We start from the raw sequence: 22,820 nt of genomic DNA, 5'->3' as shown, positions 1-22,820 counted from the left end.
TTTGACAATTAACTAAACACAAGAAATAAAAGTGCATCAAAGAATTGTTGTAGATGCACCCAGAATACACCCTCAGCCCGAAATATGTTTCTTGCTGAGAGTAACACTTCTGAGCAAAAATGGTTCCCTTATTGTACTTTTCAGCTTATTTAAATGTGTTATTACATTAACTTACATTGGCGATGTTCCGAAGAAATCAACGTACGTTCATGTACGAATCCGTCAATGAGTGATAAATTGCGTCACAAATTTCAGAAATAATTGAGGATATCGTGCTTACAGGTATTCTCCACAAGCTGAAAACCTCAGTGTTAGAACTAACCTAAAGAAAATTATAAATTAGTTACAAGTTTGCAAGTATGCATTGTACGTACTGCAGATTAGTAATACTAGGCTTATATAAATGTACGTGGTCAAGTCTAGGAAACAGAGATACTTTCTCGCATAACTAGTTTGCTTCGTTATTTTTGGACCTGCTAAACGAAGAAATGTAAAGAAATTAGTCTCGCCCATCGTCAGAAAATTTTTTATGATTCCCTATCCTCCAGCCTCGCCAACGGCGTTGCCGCAGTGGTAACACCGGTTCCAGTCAGATCACCGAAGTTAAGCGCTGTTGAGCTGGGCTAGCACGTGGATGGGTGACCATCCGGTCTGCCGAGCGCTGTTGGCAAGCGGGGTGCATTCAGCCCCTGTGAGGCAAACTGAGGAGCTACTTGATTGAGAAGTAGCGGCTCCGGTCTCGGAAACTGACATACGGCCGGGAGAGCGGTGTGCTGACCACATGCCCCTCCATATTCGCATCCAGTGAGGATGACACGGCGGCCGGTAGGTATTGTGGGGCGGCGAGTGAGTTTGTTAATATTAATCTGTTATATCCTTGTTTGAATGTTGTAACATTCCCGGCCGATGCACCATATGTGGGGCGGCGGATGTTTAAGTTTGTAATAATAATTAATCTATTGCTGTATAAACGCTTGCATGTAAAATTCAGTTTCTAGCTTTTAGAATGTTGTTATTGCTGTCTTTTGCCGTTCTCAACACTGGCTCTCTATTTACTCCGTGACCCCCAGAAAGTGATTTAATAAAACTTGGAGCCAGTAAATAGGTATCCTAGTGCCCACTTTACCTGAGAATGTTCTTATAGCTGCAGCTTATAACTCTGAGGAATTAGGAGATTGTCCGGGATTTCTAATCAAAAACGGTTTTCCAAAATAGTTGAGTATATTCTGAAATTCACTGATAAAAACCACAAGTATCCCTACAACCTAACTAACAGAGCAGTTCAGAGTCTAATGCGCTGATGCAACTATAAATGTCCGAATTAAATGTTAAAAAGAATGCTCGCCATAATTTGATGAAAATATTTCATCAAACGCCACGCTAAATTTTTGGTAGAATGTCTGTCCCGCGACGGCACGTGAAAATACGACAAAACGCAAACTGAAGCTAGATAATAAAAATCATTCCAGAATTAACACTTCACATATAATGTTTTCATAGTTCCGCGTATCTCTAGTAACTTAATACGGCACCCGAGGCTGTTGGTAGCAGATACACTGATGCGACGCGACTACCGACACAGATGGCGTGTCATTCAGCGTCTGGAGAGAACTGGGGTCTTGCTTCCTCGCGCAGTGTTCTTATATATAAAGCCGCGGTGCGGACGGCTGAGGGATCGCCTGATCAAACCCGCTCTCCCGACTAGCCGCTGGGCTAGTAACGCACCACTTCAAGTTACATAATAATTTATAGCTTCTTTGGCTGATGGCCGAAGAAGCTCTTAATTTAAACGTGCATTCAGCACGCAGGTAAGTATTGATAATAAAATTTTGACGTGGCTAAGTTAAATACTTTAGGCGAGAGAATTAATTTAATTGCCCTGCACGCACTAGATGAGCTCTGAACTGGCCCTGTTGAGATCCGCTATCGCTATAATTTTATAGGTATTAAAAAGAAACTTTACACATTTTCATAATCATAGCGGACCTCCAACCTATTTAAATCTAAACATCCTAGCCTTATTTACTAGCCTACTTAATCTATCTTGCTTCCTTCAGTTTTGAGATAAAAACCAGAAAATCATGAATTTCCACTAAAGTCTTAATTTGTGAAATCCAAAGTACTGTTTTTATTAAATCATTATGAAAGATGAATCTAAATATAAATTTTGAAGTCTCTAGCTCTTTTCTGTTGCGCCACTGATTTTTCCAGAAAAACGTCCAAATCTCGGAAATGGCTGAAGTTATCGAACTGATATTTAACACACATTAATTTAGTATTATTTCTGACATGCTAGAAAAGTTTTAGTTCATTTGCTTGATTTTTAAGGTATTGCGCAACATTTATGACGTCAGAGCTAGTTACAGCAGACTGGCTGGCACACAATGGAAACTGATGTGAATTTACAACAGCGTGAGTAGGCTGCTTCCCTACAGTATCGTTGGGCCTCCAAGGCCTGTTCGGACGTAGTTTTTTAGTTTTTGTCCTTCAACCTCAGTTCATTGTCTAAGAGACTGTGCAATTCCCGACCGCCGTAGTCACGTCTTAAAATCCAAGCCCTACAGCACCATGCTCTATTAGGCTAGAGTAAATTTCTTCGTCGACGTCGGCGAGATATTACTACAGATGACTGCATAATCAGCAGCTGCTACTATCAGTTCGTCATTAGCCATTTTCTGCACCATCTGCAGTCACTGTGTGTACGAACGCTGCTACCAGATGGCATATCTGTTCTTGGAGCAGGAAGTTGTACCATCCTATTGCACCATCAGTGGCGCAAGATGCGTAGAGGGTTTCAGTGGAGATCAGCTGCCACTCTGCCTGACTATCCTGTGGCGATTCTGCTTTCCATTGCCGTTACTGCCGGGGAGACTGGCACGGGGTAGATACAGCCTTGTGACGCCAGATAAGGAGTTACTGCACAGAGAAAGAGCGGCTCCAAGGTATGGGAAGCCGACAAACCGCCCGGAGAGCCGTGTGCAGACACTTACAGCCCTCCATCCCGCTTCCAATGACGCCGTTGGCGGATGCAATAAAATGAAACACCTTCACCCGTCCTTACGATGTTATTTATTGTACGGCTACCAGCTTCCGTGCTTCAATACACCATCTTCAGACCTTAACTGAGGCCTGCAGATGATGCAGTGAAGCGCCGAAACTAGTAGCCGTACAATAAATAACACCGTAAGGACGGCTGTAGATGTTCCACTTTATTATATAAGTGAACGGTCGGAGTCTTTCAATCCTGCAATCAGAAAGATGGGCATACCAAAAGCCACTGGCGGAGGACGACACGGCTGACGGGTGGCTTCGAACGATCCTATGGTCTCGACAGTGGAGTTCAGTTTTTAAGTTCCGTTACCTGATTTAGAGATGCGCTGAAGAAAATGGAAATATTATCGGTACACAAAATTTCACCTCTGATACTGAGGAGAACAAGAAAAGCTTCCTGTAAATGTGGAAAAATGTGAGTTAAGCAGATTAGGTTCAAAATGGTTCAAATGGCTCTGAGCACTATGGGACTCAACATCTTAGGTCATAAGTCCCCTAGAACTTAGAACTACTTAAACCTAACTAACCTAAGGACATAACACACACCCATGCCCGAGGCAGGATTCGAACCTGCGACCGTAGCAGTCCCGCGGTTCCGGACATCAGCGCCAGAACCGCACGGCCACGGCGGCCGGCTAAGCAGATTAGGTTGGAAGATAATCTTATAATGTTAGAAGTCACCTTGTACCCGTGAAGCCTGGTGTCAGGAACACAGTACATGCTCATTGGAACAGTGGTCCCAGGTTATGTTAACGGACGAGTCCAGGTGTAGTCTGAACAGCGATTCGCGCCGGGTTTCCATCTGACGTGAACCAGGAACCAGATACCAACCCTTAATGTCCTTGAAAGGAACCATGGTGTGGGATGGGATTATGATTGGTGCACGTACACCCCTGCACGTCTTTGATAGAGGAACTGTAACAGGTCAAGTGTATCGGGACGTCACTTTGCACCAGTATGTCCGCCTTTTCAGGGCTGCAGTGGGTCCCACCTTCCTCTTGATGGATGATTACGTACGACCCCACCGAGCTGCCATCGTCGAGGAGTACCTTGAAACAGAGGATATCAAACGAATGGAGTGGCCTGCCTGTTCTCCAGACCTAAACCCCATAGAGCACGTCTGGGATGCTCACACCCGAAGTATCGCTGGTCGTATTCAAACCCCTACGACACTTCAGGAGCTCCAACAGGCACTGGTGTAAGAATGGGAGGCTATACCCCAGCAGCTGCTCGACCACCTGATCCACAGTATGCCAACCTGTTGTGCGGCCTGTGTACGTGTGCATGGTGATCATATCCCATATTGATGTCGGGGTACATGCACAGGAAACAGTGCCGTTTTGTAGTACATGCGTTTCGGGACGGTTTTTTCAACTTATCACCAATACCATGGACTTACAGGTGTGTCGTGTGTGTTCCCTATGTGCCTATGCTATTAGCGCCAGTTTTGTGTAGTGCCACGTTGTGTGGCACCACATTCTGCGCCGGCCGCGGTGGCCGAGCGGTTCTAGGTGCTTCAGTCTGGAACCGCGTGCCTGCTACGGTCGCAGGTTTGAGTCCTGCCTCTGGTATGAATGTGTGTGTTGTCCTTAGGTTAGTTAGGTTTAAGTAGTTCTAAGTTCTAGGGGACTGATGACCTCAGATGTTAAGTCCCATAGTGCTCAGAGCCATTTGAACCATTTGAACCACATTCTGCAATTGTCCTTAATTTATGAGCATGAGTGTACATGTACATAGATACTCCGCAAGGCACCGTATGGTGCGTGGCGGAGGGTATCCTGTACCACTACTTGTCATTTCCATCCAAGTTCAACTCGTAAATAGAGCGAGGGAAAACGACTGTCTCTATGTCTCCGCATGAGCCCTAATTTCTAGTATCTAATCTTCGTGGTCCTTACGCACAGTGGATGTTGGCGGCAGTAGAATCGTTCTGCAGTCAGTTTCAAATGCCAATTCTCTAAATTTTCTCAGCAGTGTTCTTCGAAACGCCGCGTTTCCTTCAGGGATTCCCATTTGACTACGGATCCCAAACACTCGATCAGTACTCAAGAATAGGTCACACCAGCGTCCTATATGCGGTCTCCTCTACAGGTGAACCACTCTTTCCCAAAACTGTCCCAATAAACCACAGTCGACCATTCGCCTATGCTACCACAGTTCCCACATGCCTGGCCGGCCGGAGTGGCCGAGCGGTTAAAGGCGCTAAGGTCTGGACCCGCACGACCGCTACGGTCGCAGGTTCGAATCCTGCCTGGGGCATGGATGTGTGTGATGTCCTTAGGTTAGTTAGGTTTAAGTAGTTCTAAGTTCTAGGGGACTTATGACCACAGCAGTTCAGTCCCATAGTGCTCAGAGCCATTTGAACCATTTGAACCCACATGCCTGTTCCACCTCCTATCGCTTTGCAACGTTATGTCCAGATATTTAAACGACTTTACTCTGTCCACCAGGACACTAGCAATATTGTATATGAACATTAGAGGTTTCATCCTCTTACACATCCGCATTAACTTACATTTTTCCACACCAACTAGAAATTTTCTCTAAATCGTCTTGTATCTTCCTTCAATCACTAAACTTGACCCTTAACGCACACCACAGCATCATCAGCAAACAACCACAGATTGCTTCCCACCATGTCTGCCAAATCATTCACGTGTACAGAGAACAGCAGCGGCCCTATCACAGTTCCCTGGGCCACTCTTGGCGATACCCTTACCTCTGATGAACACTGGCCGTCGAGAACAACATACTGAGTTCTACCATTCAAGAACTCTTGGAATCACCCACATATCTGCCATCATATTCCATGTTCTCGTACCTCCATTGCCGTACAGTGGGGCACCGCGTCAAATGCTTCACGGAAGGCTGGAAATCAAAATGTCCAGGAATCATCGCGTAGCCCTATGACACCCACCCGCACACTGCCTATTACTTTTATGCCAGACATCACTGATTTGGTTCGGAAACACTGCAACATCCGCCGTATGATTTTCACATATTTGGCGACCTGAAAAAAGACATCTACGGATGTCGGTTTCAATCGGACGTGAAAGTGTGACAGTGGATGCATTTGGGAAAACAGGAATTTATTTCATCGTTTCCCAGCGGGGTAATTGGCCGTGGTCATTATTTCTGAATGGAAACATTGGTTCAAATGGCTCAGAGGACTATGCGACTTAACAGCTGAGGTCATCAGTCACCTAGAACTTAGAACTACTTAAACCTAAGTAGCCTAAGGACATCACAAACATCCATGCCCGAGGCAGGATTGAACCTGCGACCGTAGCGGTCACGCGGTTCCAGACTGAAGCGCCTAGAACCGCAAGGCCACACCAGCCGGCTTATTTTCTTTGTACCGTGTTTTAAAATTCCTGCAGGTCATGCCTATGTATACTGCATCACATCTTTGACATTCAAGTATATATATTCCTGATCCCTTGAATTTATTCCTCTTGGTAGTTTGGTTGGCTTTGGTGTGATTGGAGGGTTTACCCAGTCTTATATGCTATTTGGAAGTCCTGTATCTTTAGTCTCTTTCTGTTCGCATCACAGTTTTCATACAGTGTCCACATACACCACTGAAGGTGCAGGGTGTCCATCGGAGGACTCCCTCAATTAAAAATTAAGTATCTCAAAAACTAAAATCTATAGTCAAGTCCACCGAATGTGAAAGCTGCAAGAATGTTATGTAGAAGTTTTGAAGTACTTCGAAAAACTACTAACAGATAGCGCTACGATCGCAATAACTAGTGGCTATAAATAGTGCGCCGCTCCTCAGAGCGATCTGTTCCACTCCTGAACATGAAAGGAAGTTCAAAAATGGTTCAAATGGCTCTGAGCACTATGGAACTTAACATATGACGTGATCAGCCACCTAGAACTTAGAACTACTTAAACCTAAGTAACCTAAGGACATCACACAGATCCATGCCCGAGGCAGGATTCGAACCTGCGACCGTCGCGGTCACGCGGTTCAGGACTGAAGCGCCTACAACCGCTCGGCCACAACGGCTGGCAATGGAAAGATTCCATAGTCCCTTTGTGGCGGCTGTTTCCATATCGCTGCTTCTTATACTAAGCTTTATGCCAGTCTGGAGTTTCTCCCACGTAGTCTCCATGCTGTTCGCAGTGTCAACAGCCAGCCACGTGTACAGAATTGGGCGACGGGCGACCTCTGGTGGACTGACAGCTGGGAATGAATGTCTGCCATTTCCCTCTCGGCCTTTCCCAGGCACTCCACAGCTATGACTGCGACACTCGCCATTACGCGCCGCGGACCTTGGATGGACACTTTCCCACAGCCAGGCAGTTGCGTTGCGAGCGTGACTCGATGGAATCTCGCATCTGCATATTCCAAAAGAATCTACGGCTGGACTGGTACATTCATGCAAATACCGAAACTGTGTCGGAAGTTAATGGCGTTCTTCCTTTCACACTGGCCTACCTGAATGTTGCAATTCCAGGAAGAACGCGTCTCTGACTGCAACGTTCCTGCTCACAACTGCTAGACTCGTCATGATGATGTTCGGTTTGTGGGGCGCTCAACTGCACGGTCATCACCGCCCGTACAAAAAAGAGAAAATCCTCAACACGTGGGGAATCGAACCCGGTATCGGCAAGCAGCAACGCTAGTCACTATACCACCAGCTGCAGGCAACTAGACTCCTCAAGTCTACAAAAAGGCACGGCCAAACTTCCAGGAAACATTCCTCACTCACAAATAAGGAAAAGATGTTATGTGGACATGTGTCCGGAAACGGTTAACTTCCATGTTAGAGCTCATTGTATGGCGACTGCTACGGGAGAACCAGTTGTTTCCGTACCGTGTACAACGTGTGCAGGCACTATCAGCAGCTGATTGGCCTCCACGGGTACACTTCTGCGAATGGTTCATCCGACAATGTGTCAATCCTCATTTCAGTGCAAATGTTCTCTTTACGGATGAGGCTTCATTCGAACGTGATCAAATTGTAAATTTTCACAATCAGCATGTGTGGGCTGACGAGAATCCGCACGCAATTGTGCAATCACGTCATCAACACAGATTTTCTGTAAACGTTTGGGCAGGCATTGTTGGTGATGTCTCGATTGGGTCCCACGTTCTTCCACCTACGCTCAATGGAGCACGTTATCATGATTTCGTACGGGATACTCTACCTGTGCTGCTAGGACATGTGCCTTTACAAGTACGACACAACATGTGGTTCATGCACGATGGAGCTCCTGCACATTTCAGTCGAAGTGTTCGTACGCTTCTCAACAACAGATTCGGTGACCGATGGATTGGTAGAGGCGGACCAATTCCGTGGCCTCCACGCTCTCCTGACCTCAACCCGCTTGACTTTCATTTATGGGGGCATTTGAAAGCTCTTGTCTACGCAACTGCGGTACCAAATGTAGAGACTCTTCGTGCTCGTATTGTGGACGGCTGTGATACAATACGCCATTCTCCATGGCTACATCCGCGCATCAGGGATTCCATGCGACGGAGGGTGGATGCATGTATCCTCGCTAACGGAGGACATTTTGAACATTTCCTGTAACAAAGTGTTTGAAGTCACGCTGGTACGTTCTGTTGCTGTGTGTTTCCATTCCATGATTAATGTGATTTGAAGAGAAGTAATAAAATGAGCTCTAACATGGAAAGTAAGCGTTTCCGGACACATGTCCACATAACATATTTTCTTTCTTTGTGTGTGAGGAATGTTTCCTGAAAGTTTGGCCGTACCTTTTTGTAGCACCCTTCATATATATATATATATATATATATATATATATATATATATATATAGTGTGTGTGTGCGCGCGCTACCAGCTGATACTTTCACTGACTTCTTGACAGTGGCGAAAACATTCTCTGTCTTCCCCTACGTCTTTTATCCTCTACAGCTCCCTCTAGTATTATGGAAGTCATTCCCTGATGTCTTAACATACATGCTGTCCTCTTGTCCCTTCTTCTTGGCCGAGCGAGGTGGCGCAGTGGCTAGCACACTGGACTCGCATTCGGGCGGACCACGGTTCAATCCTGCGTCCGGCCATCCGATTTAGGTTTTCCATGATTTCCCTAATTCGCTCCACGCAAATGCCGGGATGGTTCCTTTGACAGGGCACGGCCGACTTCCTTCCCCGTCTTCCCCTAAGCTGGTGGGACCGATAGTCTCGCTGTTTCTCGCATGATATCCTGCGAATTACAGATAAAGGCCAACAAGCCAACGGGCCAAATAGGACAAGAATGGACATAATCTCGATCCACGTCGTCCCCTGCAAACATCATTCCGAATTCTGAAGAAACTGTTTTGTTAGTGTAGAAGCACACCCTTGCAGTTAGGCAGAATGAAAAGCAGTCGCTGGCGTAATCTCTGATACCTTAGTATCTGCGCTACTGCAAGACTATACAGCTTGGATGTACATGCCAATGTCACAAGCAGAATATGCAGAGATAGTGAAAATATGTGAGGATATTAAACGTGTACTTCAGTATGTATAGGGGGAGATGATCACCTAATAATCATGGAGCTTTGAAACGCTGAACACAGACAAAGAATACTACAGACAAAGCGTTTGAAGAGAATATGGGATAGGTAGTAGGAATGATTGCTTTCTGTAATTTATTTTAGATAGTAATGGTGAATACACTCTCCGTCAGCAGCCTTCAATGGCGGGGGAGGGGGGAAAGGCACCGTGTCAAACGCTTCACAGAAATTCAGGAGTCTATGTTTCTAGATTTTCGGAAAGTGTCTGACACGGTGCCCCACTAAAGGCTGATAACGGTGGGTGTTCATCAGAGACAAGGGTCTTGTCACGAGTGCCCCAGTGAAGTGTGATAGGACCGCTGTTATTTTCTGTGTACATCAACGATGAAGTGTAACCGTGTGACATCGCAAAGAGATCTTAAAATGTCTCCTTATCAGCGGTCAACGCTAAACCACAATCTATCTAGTACCATCTCAGAAACCGCGACAGCAAGCCAGCTTCATCTACATCTACATCTACATCTATACTCCGCAAGCCACCTGACGGTCTGTCGCGGAGGGTACCTTGAGTACCTCTATCGGTTCTCCCTTCTATTCCAGTCTTGTATTCATATGATCATTCCGTTTTAAATCACTCCTAATGCCTACTCTCAAATAATTTATGGAATTAACTGCTTCCAGTTGCTGACCTGCTATATTGTAGCTAAATGATAAACGATCTTTCTTTCTATGTATTCGCAGCACATTACACTTGTCTACATTGAGATTCAATTGCCGTTCCTTGCACCACGCGTCAATTCGTTGCAGATCCTCCAGTACAATTTTCCATTGTTACAACCCCTCAATATACCACAGCATCATCCGAAAAAAGGCTCAGTGAATTTCCGATGTCATCCACAAGGTCATTTATGTATATGGTGAATAGCAACGGTCCTACGACACTCCCCTGCGGCACACCTGAAATCACTCTTACTTCGGAAGACTTGTCTCCATTGAGAATGACATGCTGCGTTCTGTTATCTAGGAACTCTTCAATCCAATCACACAATTGGTCTGATAGTCCATATGCTCTTACTTTGTTCATTAAACGACTGTCGGGAACTGTATCGAACGCCTTGCGGAAGTCAAGAAACACGGCATCTACGTGGGAACCCGTGTCTATGGCCCTCTGAGTCTCGTGGACGAATAGCGCGAGCTGGGTCTCACACGATCGTCCTTTCCGAAACCCATGCTGATTCCTGCAGAGTACATTTCTAGTCTCCAGAAAAGCCATTATACTCGAACTAATTATGATTATTTAGAATTTTACTTCCTTTTAAGTAGGCTGGAGAAAAAAGAGATACTGCAGAGAGCGCAGCGGTTGCTACTTGAGATTGTGCCATCCAAAGGGAGATTCCCTCTGTTTTCCAGTAACTGAGAAGGAAGAATCTCCTAAGGACAGAAAACATTCCTACATCAGCAGAGCCTCTGCTCGATCTCTTGCTCCTGGTCTGCCTGCACAGGTCAGAATCATTCGACTTGGAAAAAATATGCGGGGTGGCTCACAAACTATTGACACCAAAAATGACTCCGAAAGTATGATAGTATCTGAAAAGTTTGTGGGACGAATGTCGCATAGGTCAAAGGGGGCCATTATATGATGATGGTTTTTTGTGCTAGTTGCGGTTCCGTCAGAGATATGAAGGTCAACGTTTTATTAAATAAAAATAGAATACTATAGTTCGGCACTTTTGTCTGAAAGCGGCTATCGAGAAGAATCCAACGATGTGTAACAGTAAGGTCTTTGAAGGTCGACGAAGGTCACAAAGATGGCGTGAACGTCCATATACAGAAGGTGTTGGAAGTGATGACCATTGGTGTCAATGCAGTGCTGCGATCTTCTTATCAAGGATTGAGTGGTATTTCTTAAGAATTCGGCACTTATCGAAGCACGTGCTCTGACAATTCTCTCTCGCATATCTTCAGGTGTAGTTGGAACTTGTTTATAAACTGTTGTGACTTGGCAAGACAGCCAAGCCACTATGAGATAGCCGAAAGGCACGCGTTTAAGCTCACGCAGGCTGGCGTGATGTCTGGAACAGTTAAAGGAGTTGAGTCTAGTAAAAAAAAGTACGTAGCTTCTGGAATACTTAACTTTAATCCATAATTGGTGAACATCGGTCTGACGGTACATGCATCATAAGATAAATAGCAAATGATAATGGCACCTTGCTAGGTCGTAGCAAATGACGTAGCTGAAGGCTATGCTAACTATCGTCTAGGCAAATGAGAACGTAATTTGTCAGTGAACCATCGCTAGCAAAGTCGGCTGTACAACTGGGCGAGTGCTAGGAACTCTCTCTAGACCTGCTGTGTGGCGGCGCTCGGTCTGCAATCACTGACAGTGGCGACACGCGGGTCCGACGTATACTAACGGACCGCGGCCGATTTAAAGGCTACCAACTAGCAAGTGTGGTGTCTGGCGGTGACACCACATAAACAATGTCTTTTTCGAATCACCGCAAGAAAATATTCAGGGCTTCAAGTCTGGCGAACGAGCCGGCCACGACACATTTCGTCAGCATCCAATCCAACGATTTGGAAATTGTCTCTGCAACTCATGTCTAGCCATCAGCGAAAATTTGCCGGACACTCATCCTCTTGATACCACATTCTGTTCCTTGTTCCTAAAGGTATTTCTTCCAATAACAGGCCTAATGTTTCTTGCAGGAATGTGGTGTACTTCCTACCATTAAGATTTCCTTCAATGAAATAGGGGCCTATAATTCTATCCTCCAAAATCCCATACCACACATTCACCGACCACGATTTTTTCTGTGCAACTTGCCGCAGCCAACATGGATTTTCAGTTGCCCAATAATGCATGTTATGCAAACTAACATTTCCATTGTTCGTGAATGTAGCCCAGTCAGTAAATAAAATCAAATTAATAAATGTGTCCTCATCTGAATCTGAAGTTGAGCCCATCGGCTGAATTCAGTGCGATGCATACAATACGTACCACTTAATTCTTGGTGGAGACTGGTATGGTAAGGATGATATCTATGGCGATGCAGAACACGAACAACTCTTCTCTGGCTTATGTCAGATTCCCTTGCCATTTGACGCGAACTAACACAAAGATCTCTAACCACAGTGGCAAAAGTACAAATTTCCGTTCCCTCGTTAGTAACTTTCCTTTGCCGGATATGTTTCCGATGCATTAAAGATCGAGTTGTTCTCATTTTATCATACACATATTTAAAGTTACGACGTGTAGGGTGAGTACGTCGAGAATATCTTTCACTGTATAAGTCTCCAGCTCTCCCTGAATTTCGTTAGCATTCTCCGTAAGTAAGAAGCATATCGACTTGTTCTTCGAACGAGTACATCATTCACATTCGCTTGACTCGACGATACTAGTCTTACCGTTCCTATTAGTGTTGTACTGCGAAACAGTCGAATGGTGTTTACATGTCAATGGCACGTTAGATGGATACGCCGTATTCGGCGAATATTTACTATCTTCACGATATGCGAGAGAGAATTGTCGGAGCATGTGCTTCGATAAGTGCCGCAGTGATAAGGAACACCACTCAATCCATGATAAGAAGATTGCAGCACTGCACTGATAGCAATGGCCATCACTTCGAATACCTTCTGTAAATGCCACATTTTTTACCTTTGCTGACCTTCAAAGACCTTCCTGTTACACATCATTGGATTCGTCTCGATAGCCGCTATCAGAAAATAAGTACCAAACTATAGCATCCCATTTAAAAAAAACAAAAAAAAAAAAACAAAGATGATCATCATGTCTCTGACGCGACCCCACCTAGCAACAAAAAACCAACGTCATATACTGCTCCCTGTTGTCCTATGCCACTTTTGTCCCACAAACTTTTCAGCTCCTATAATACTTTCGGAGTTACTCTGGTGGCAATAGTTAGTGACTCACCCTGTATATAGACCACGTAAGAGCAGACGGACGAACACATTTCCATTACTCACAGACAGGCAGCAAATGTTTTGCACACGTGAAACATCCATGACACATAGACCAAAAATGAATATCTTACAAAATAATATAAAAAACAGTACGACAGTCAGCGCGGAAATACCTAAATTGCACAAGACTTGCAGTCAGACATCATGTGCTTAAAAGGACCATATAATAGAAATGGGCAAATAATATGTCTACCAAAACATGCTATCACAACAACAGGCAGCAATGATTGTAGGGCTGCAGTAGTAATTTTAAATAGAACATATAACATAATTAAGGTAACACAGTTATGCAATCAACACTCAGTTATCATAAAGATAATTAAAAATACAGCTGTACGCTGACTACATCAGAGATCTGGTAATGTGTGCCAGAGGCAAAAGATTAGCGATAAGTGCTGAAATTATTTCCAGATTCACTCTCTGGTGCCGGCCGGAGTGGCTGAGCGGTTCTAGGCGCTACAGTCTGGAACCGCGAGACCGCTACGGTCGCAGGTTCGAATCCTGCCTCGGGCATGGATGTGTGTGACGACCTTAGGTTAGTTAGGTTTAAGTAGTTGTAAGTTGTAGGGGACTGATGACCTTAGCAGTTAAGTCGCATAGTGCTCAGAGCAATTTGACCCTTTGGAACTCAGACAAAACAGATAACACAGGACGCATAATCTCCGTCCTAATACAAGAAACACAATTACATGTAATGAACACGGAAGGACCTATACCAACAAATGCAGGATTCGATGGTACGAGCAGTAATATCGACATTACGCTAGCTAATAATGCAGCAATGGCATATGTAACGAGCTGGACTGTAAACGACAACATAACCAGTAAAGATCACAATGTCATAACATATGCACTAAGTCACCCTCAGAACACAACGACGAATCACACACCAGACACTTATTGTTCCACAAAGCAGACTGGAAGAAATTAACGGAAATTATTCAACAACACGATCTAGAAAATATCAATCGAGGTATAGATTATACAGCACACAAGTTGACACAGGTAAGCCAACATGCATAAAACACATCAATACCGACAGCAAAGAACACAAAACGCACACCGGTACAATGGACCATCGAACTCGAGGATCCTTTCTTCCAGTAGTGCCAGTCCTGCAAGGTTCGCAGGAGAGCTTCTGTAAAGTTTGGAAGGTAGGAGACGAGGTACTGGCAGAAGTAAAGCTGTGAGGACGGGGCGTGAGTCGTGCTTTGGTAGCTCAGTTGGTAGAGCACTTGCCCGCGAAAGGCAAAGGTCCCAAGTTCGAGTCTCGGTCCGGCACACAGTTTTAATCTGCCAGGAAGTTTCATATCAGCGCACACTCCATTACAGAGTGAAAATCTCGTTCTCAGTCAGGTAACAGGTCTATAATTTGCCAATAAATAATACACAAATGATCTGGTGGACAGGGTGGGTAAGGGAATCGTCGTCGAGTATTGTAGGAGGACGATGAATAGAAAAATCAATCCTGTTGTGATCGAATACAGTATTGTCAGTGTCCTGTTTGACACCGTCAAGTCGTTTAAACATCTGGGCGTAGCGTTGCAAAGCGATTTGAAATGAGGCGAGCATGTGATGGTTGAGGTAGAAAAGGCGAATGACAGACTTACGTTTACTGGGATAATTTTGAGAAAGTGTGGTTCACCTGTAAACGAGACCGCAAGTATGAGGGTAGAGTGACCTATTCTTGAGTACTGCTCGACTGTTGGGGTCCTCACCAGTTCGGATTAAAGCACGACATCGTACCATTTCAGAGACGGGCTGCTAGATTTGTTACCAGTAGGTTCGAACAATGCGCAAGTGTTACAGAGATGCTTCGGGAACTCAAGTGGGAATCCCTGTACGGAAGACGACGTTCTTTTCAGGAAACAATACTGACAATATATGGAGAATCGGCATATGAAACTGACTGTGGAACGATTCTAATGGCGCCAACATACACTAGTGGCCATTAAAATTGCTACACCACGAAGCTGACGTGCTACAGACGCGAAATTTTACCGACAGGAAGAAGATGCTGTGATATGCAAATGATTAGCTTTTCAGAGCATTCACACAAGGTTGGCGCCGTGCTGACATGAGGAAAGTTTCCAGCCGATTTCTCATACACAAACAGCAGTTGACCGGCGTTGCCTGGTGGAACGTTGTTGTGATGCCTCGTGTAAGGAGGAGAAATACGTACCATCACGTTTCCGACTTTGATAAAGGTCGGATTGTAGCCTATCGCGATTGCGGTTTATCGTATGGCGACATTGCTGCTCGCGTTGGTCGATATCCAATGACTGTTAGCAGAATATGGAATGGGTGGGTTCAGGAGGGTAACACGGAACGCCGCGCTGCATCCCAACGGCCTCGTATCACTAGCAGTCGAGATGACAGGCATCTTATCCGCATGTCTGTAACGGATGCTGCAGCCAAGTCTCGATCGCTGAGTCAACAGATGGGGACGTTTGCAAGACGACAACCATCTGCACCAACAGTTCGACGACGTTTGCAGCAGCACGGACTATCAGCTCGGAGACCATGGCTGCGGTTACCCTCGACGCTGCATCACATACAGGTGCGCCTGCAATGATGTACCCATCGACGAACCTGGGTGCACGAATGGTAAAACGTCATTTTTTCGGATGAATCCAGGTTCTGTTCACAGCATCATGATGGTCGCATCCGTCTTTGGCGACATCACGGTCAACTCACATTGGAAGCGTATATTCGCCATCGCCATACTGGCGTATCACCCCGCGTGATGGTATGGGGTGCCACTGGTTAGACGTCTCGGTCACCTCTTGTTCGCATTGACGGCACTTTGAACAGTGGACGTTACATTTCAGATGTGTTACGACCCGTGACTCTACCCTTCATTCGATCCCTGCGAAGCCCTACATTTCAGCAGGATAATGCACGATCGCATGTTGCAGGTTCTGTACTGGCCTTTCTGGATACAGAAAATGTTCGACTGCTGCCCTGGCCAGCACATTCTCCAGCTCTCTCACCAATTGAAAACGTCTGGTCAATGGTGGCCGAGCAACTGGCTCGTCACAATACTCCAGTCACTACTCTTGATGAACTGTGGTATCGTGTTGAAGCTGCGTGGGCAGCTGTACCTGTACACGCCATCCAAGCTGTGTTTGACTCAATTCTCAGGCCTATGAAGGCCGTTATTACGGCCAGAGGTGGTTGTTCTGGGTACAGATTTCTCAGGATCTATTCACCCAAAATACGTGAAAATGTAAACACATGTCATTTCTAGTATAATATGTTTGTCCAATGAATACCCATTTATCATTTGGATTTCTTCTTGGTGTAGCAATTTTAATGGCCAGTAGTGTACATTGCTCTTAAGGACCAGGAAGATCAGAGAAAGTATGGCTCGTACAAAGGCATGTACGAGGACAGTCGCTTTTTCCTCGCTTTGTTGGCGAGTAGAACAGAGAAGAAAATAGTAGTGGTACAGAGTACCCTCCACCACACACCAGACTATGCCTTGCGGAGTACCTATGCAGATGTAGATCTGTAGATTAGATACTGATCGTGATAATGTAGTTCCCTGTGAGACAGCCGTAATTGCTTTTGTGGCAGAGGACTGGACGTAAGCCACCAGCAGGGTAACTTGTTGCTGTTGTGGAGGGCGAATGTTGACATTTGCCGAGAAGGCTGCCGTCGCATCCGACTGACTCCGCGTCACATAAACAATGCCCGCCAACGCCGCCAAACGACACTTTTCCCACGATCTATTGTCTTCCGACAAGTGCGGTGTTTATGGCCGAATGACAAGCAGCCTGAGAGATTGCTGGATGCTCGGGTTGGGAATTTCTCACCAGCAGACACGTGGTGCATCCGCCCACGGACAATGAGCCAACAGGGAAGCGAGCAGCGGCAGAAGGCCCAGCGTGAGAAGGCCCGGCCGCTCTGTACCTCAGGGCTGCGTTCCCGGACCTGTGCTAATTTTGGCGTCTACAAAATGTTTGAAACACACTGAACCAATCGAGCAGAATTGCTATACTGATAAGACTACCTTTTTCAGGACATTTTAATATTGTAGGGTAGGTTAAAACAAAGAGTGAAAAATTTCACCTCTCAACAGTTTAAGGAGTTAAACAACACGTGGTTCGGATCATACCCTTCCCCGGATTGTTAATAAAAAAGGCTCTGAGCACTATGGGACTTAATATTTGAGGTCATCAGTCCCCTAGAACTTAGAACTACTTAAACCTAACTAACCTAAGGACATCACACACATCCGTGCCCGAGGCAGGATTCGACCCTGCGACCTTATCAGTCGCGTAGTTCCAAACTGAAGCGCCTAGAACCGCTCGGCCACCGTGGCCGGCCCCGGATTGATAACTTGGGTAGGTTAGGGACACACAAGACGCCGAAGTGACGTCGAAATGAGAAACTAGCACCAGGCCATTCAAGCCCGCGAAATCGTCAGTTTTGCATGCAGTATGATAGGTAGTACTTGCACGGATATGCAGTTAGTTCAGTGAATTCATACACCTGCACATACGATGCCTGAATGTAGAAGTCAGTTATCCTACAAAGGCCTACATCTAAAATTAATATTTTAAGTGAAGAACCCAGAGACATTTACGGCTCTTGTAGGACCGTGGAGAGAAGATAAGACCAATTGCAGTACAAGCAAGGGCATTGGAGCAGTTTAACTTCCTGCGCTCCACATGCGATTTTTATGGCTGAAGCCTTAACTCGTGATACTACACTGAACACCCTCTGTCATGTAATTCATGGATGCCTTACTCTACACCATGCATGACCTATATGACCCCATAGTAATAGCGGCAAAGAGGATAAAAAATGACCAAATGTGTGTGAAATCTTATGGGACTTAACTGCTAAGGTTTTGAGTCCCTAAGCTTACACATTACTTAACCTAAATTACCCTAAGGGTAAACACACACACACCCATGCCCGAGGGAGGACACGAAGCTCCGCCGGGACCAGCTGCACAGTCCATGACTGCAGCGCTCCAGACCGCTCGGCTAATCCTATGCGGCAAAGAGGATAGACAAACCATTCGCTTGGTTGTGCAGGACTGTACAGACACCTTATGTGTTTTCATCCACAAAATGGACTTAGTTGCACCAAGACAAATATCCATACACGCAGTGTGACGACATATGCAGCACAAAGATCTCTCAGCACAGCGACCGTTTTGGTGGCTTCCTCTGACTCAGCAACATAGGGAGAGGTGTCGACACTTGGACGCCAAACAACAGAACTGGACACAGGAATGACACCACATCGTCTTTTCATGCGTCTCCGTTCTGCCTACAACATCACGATGGGCGTATCCTTGTGTGGAGTCCCCGCAAGGACGAAGAAAGTTTCCAGAGTGCGTTCGTCATCATATGGGTTCTGGATCTGCCATGATGGTATGGACTACCAATGGGTTTTTTTTGTGTGTCATCAGTCTTCTGACAGGTTTGATGCGACCTGCCACTGGCTACACGATACGACTGCCTCTGGTCCGTACAGTAGGTAATTTTGACAGTAACCTTTACGTTTCTGACCTGTTCAGACCAACGGCTGTGCCCTATCTTCAGAGTCTCCGTGATGTTATCTTCCAACAAGATAACGTAGGACCGCGCTTGTGCTGTCCTCAGGTACACATACACATGATGATGTTCTGTTATCCAAGCTCAGTTTGGTTCAATGTGCAATGGGGCTATAACCACTTATGTCTGCCCCCGTGGCCAGATCAGTGGCATGCCATGCCGAGGGGCCCGGGTTCGATTCCAGGCTTGGTGAGGAGATTTTCTCCGCTCGAGGTCTGGGTGTTGTGTTGTGCTCATCATCATTTCATCCCCATCTGCGACGCGCAAGTCGCCCAATGTGGCGTGGATTGCAATTAGTATTTGCCCTCGGCAGCCAAACTTCCCCAAATGGGGGAGTCCACACCCACAATGCATATGCTCATTTCCATTTCCGTAGCCACTTATGTTGCCAGAAGTGGCAAACCTGAGTACTAAATTCTGCACCATTTCCGAACCCCGATTACATATATATTCATTTAGGCTTCCTACTACACGGTCAAGCCACATTAATGTGACGAATTGTCAGAAGAATGAATAAACACCTTTGGGAGCCCAGATGTGCACGAAGAGATTCAATGAGGTTCTAGAAGGTACTGTCAGGGATGTGCAGCCATGCCAATACAGTGCTGTGGCCATCTGGACTAGAGTCCCCAGTTGAGACCATTATGTGAACATCCCGATCGAGGCCGTCCCACAAACTTTCGATGCAGGGAATTTGATTCCCTGGGGAGCACCGTAATGGTTGTGCTCTTCGAACCACATACATACACTACGAGCTGTGAGACCAATTTTCCTTCCGATAGATGCCATCCTGCCAAAGAAAACACAAGTTGCATGGACAGATGCGCATGGTCCCCCAAGAATAGAGGCATACTTGTCTTGGTCCATTGTGCCTTACAGCGAATGCCATGGGAGCATTACCCATACCATAAGGCATGCGGCCTGGACCCTTCGCTTTCAGACTTTTCTCCCCATACACGTCAACGGCCATCTGTCAGATGGAGCATACAAACGTGATTCATCTGAAAGGGTCACCTGTTGCCACACATTGGACTTTCAGTTCCAGCACTGGTGCTAATTCCAGCTTTCGCCGCTGCATGAGTGCACGAGCCACGTGCCTGCCTCTGAGGCTCATAGGCAGCAACGTTTGCTGAATGGTCGTTGAGCTGACACTGTCGGCAGACCGTTGGTTCATCTGGATTGTAAGTTGCTCAACAGTTGCGCGTCTATTCGCCCATACACACCTCTGCAGCCGGCGTTCACCCCTGTCATTTATGGCCCGTAGTGCAGCACGGTTACCTTGGCGCCAGTTTTGGCAATCGCCATTTTGTGCCATGCACGGCGTATCGAGGTGGCACGTGAACAGTTTACGCACTTAGCCATTTCGTAAATGCTGCCACTCGCGGTCCGAAAACCAATGATGATGCCCATTTGGGCGTCAGATAATTCGCTCCATTTCCGCATTACGAAAACGTCTACGCTGTTTTCCGCGTCCTCGTCCCCCCCCCCCCCCCCTCCTCGCCGATATCCTTTATATACCCTCCACTCCTAGCGCTGCCACCAACGGTCTGTGGGTGGTTATTGAACGTTGACGTCGGACATAGGCCGTTGTCGCATCAGCATGACTGGACCGTGTATAATGTTAAACGCAAAATACACTATTGGCCACAAAAATTGCTACACCACGAAGATGACGTCCTACAGACGCGAAATTTTACAGACAGGAAGAAGATGCTGTGATATGCAAATGATTAGCTTTTCAAAGCATGCACACAAGATTGACGCCGGTGGCGACACCTACAGCGTGCTGACATGAGCAAACTTTCCACACATTTCTCATACACAAACAGCAGTTGACCGGCGTTGCCTGGTGAAACGTTGTTGTGATGCCTCGTGTAAGGAGGAGAAATGCATTCCATCACTTTTCCGACTTTGATAAACATCGGATTGTAGCCTATCGCGATTGCGGTTTATCGTATCGCGACATTGCTGCCCGCGTTGGTCGAGATCCAATGGCAGAATATGGAATCGGTGGGTCCAAGAGGGTAATACGGAACGCCGTGCTGGACCCCGACGGCCTCGCATCACTAGCAGTCGAGATGACAGGCATCTTATCCGCATGGCTGTAACGGATCGTGCAGCTACGTCTCGATCCCTGAGTCAATAGATGGGGACGTTTGCAAGACAACAACCATCTGCACGAACAGTTTGACGATGTTTGCAGCAGCACGGACTATCAGCTCGGAGACCACAGCTGCGGTTACTCTTGACGCTGCATCACAGACAGGAACGCCTGCGACGGTGTACTCAACGACGAACCTGGGTGCACCAATGGCGAAACGTCATTTTTTCGGATAAATCTAGGTCCTGTTTACAGCATCATGATGGTCGCATCCCTGTTTGGCGACATCGCGTTGAACGCACATTGGAAGCGTGTATTCGTCATTGCCATACTGGCGTATTACCCGGCGTGATGGTATGGGGTGCCATTGGTTACACGTCTCTGTCACCTCTTGTTAGCACTGCCGTCACTTTGAACAGTGCACGTTACATTTCAGATGTGTTACGACCCGTGGCTCTACCCTTCATTCGATCCCTGCGAAACCCTACATTTCAGCAGGATAATGCACGACCACATGTTGCAGTTAATGTACGGGCCTTTCTGGATACAGAAAATGTTCGACTGCTGCCCTGGCGAGCACATTCTCCAGATCTCTCACCAATTGAAAACGTCTGGTCAATGGTGGCCGAGCAACTGTCTCGTCACAATACGCCAGTCACTACTCTTGATGAACTGTGGTATCGTGTTGAAGCTGCATGGGCAGCTGTACCTGTACACGCCATCCAAGCTCTTATCAAGGCCGTTATTACAGCCAGAGGTGGTTGTTCTGGGTACTGATTTGTCAGGATCTATGCACCCAAATTGCGTGAAAATGTAATCGCATGTCATGTTCTGGTATAATATATGTGTCCAATACCCGCTTGTCATCTGCATTTCTTCTTGGTGTAGCAACTTTAATAGGCAGTAGTGTAGTAATATTTTTATATGCCACCTTTCCTGAAGTTCTAGTTTTAATAGCTAGACACAATCGCGGACGACGTCATTGTCAAGATCGATGCTGTTTCAGTTGTGCAACAGTTTTCATTTTCGCTGCCCAAGCACCATATTGTGTGAGTTAGTAGCGGGCTGTCATTGAGATATCATTGAGCGACTGCAGGGTCAGCTATGCGTTGTTCTTTTTTTTTTTTTTTTTTTTTTTTTCGTTCCGCTGGACAGCACCCGTTCACAGATCAGACGTAACCGGACTGGCGATATTTCTGAAAGCGTAATCGGCAGCATCTGCCAGCGATGCGAGAACATCCGGGAAGTTCCACGGTCACCGCTCGCATTCCTCCACGCAACTGTGATTGGCAATAGGCAAGGTGCGCCGCAATGAGGTCTGGCTGAAGAACACTGATCACTTTGTCAACTATGGTCTGCCGTTCCACAAATTATTGCATGGATTCATGATTTCCAGCCTATTTCATTTGTCGGCTTTTACATCACGAACTGCTGTTAAAAGCGGGCCGGAGTGGCCGAGCGGTTCTAGGCGCCTCGGTCTGGAACCGGGCGACCCCTACGGTCGCAGGTTCGATTCCTGCCTCGGGCATGGATGTATGTGATGTCCTTAGGATAGTTAGGTTTAAGTAGTTCTAAGTTCTAGGGAACTGACGACCTCAGATGTTAAGTCCCATAGTGCTCAGAGCCATTTCA

The 22,820-nt window shown here is 46.3% G+C and overlaps 1 protein-coding gene across 1 annotated transcript in view; it reads left to right on the top strand.

Annotated features, from left to right (window-relative positions):
• LOC126428004 (solute carrier family 46 member 3-like) overlaps positions 1-22,820 on the top strand; it is a 510,919-nt gene that overhangs the window by 192,512 nt on the left and 295,587 nt on the right. The window lies entirely within an intron of this gene.

The sequence above is a fragment of the Schistocerca serialis genome, chromosome 12, assembly GCF_023864345.2.
Source record: "Schistocerca serialis cubense isolate TAMUIC-IGC-003099 chromosome 12, iqSchSeri2.2, whole genome shotgun sequence".
NCBI lineage: Eukaryota > Metazoa > Arthropoda > Insecta > Orthoptera > Acrididae > Schistocerca > Schistocerca serialis.
This window is presented reverse-complemented; position numbering and strand designations above follow the sequence as displayed.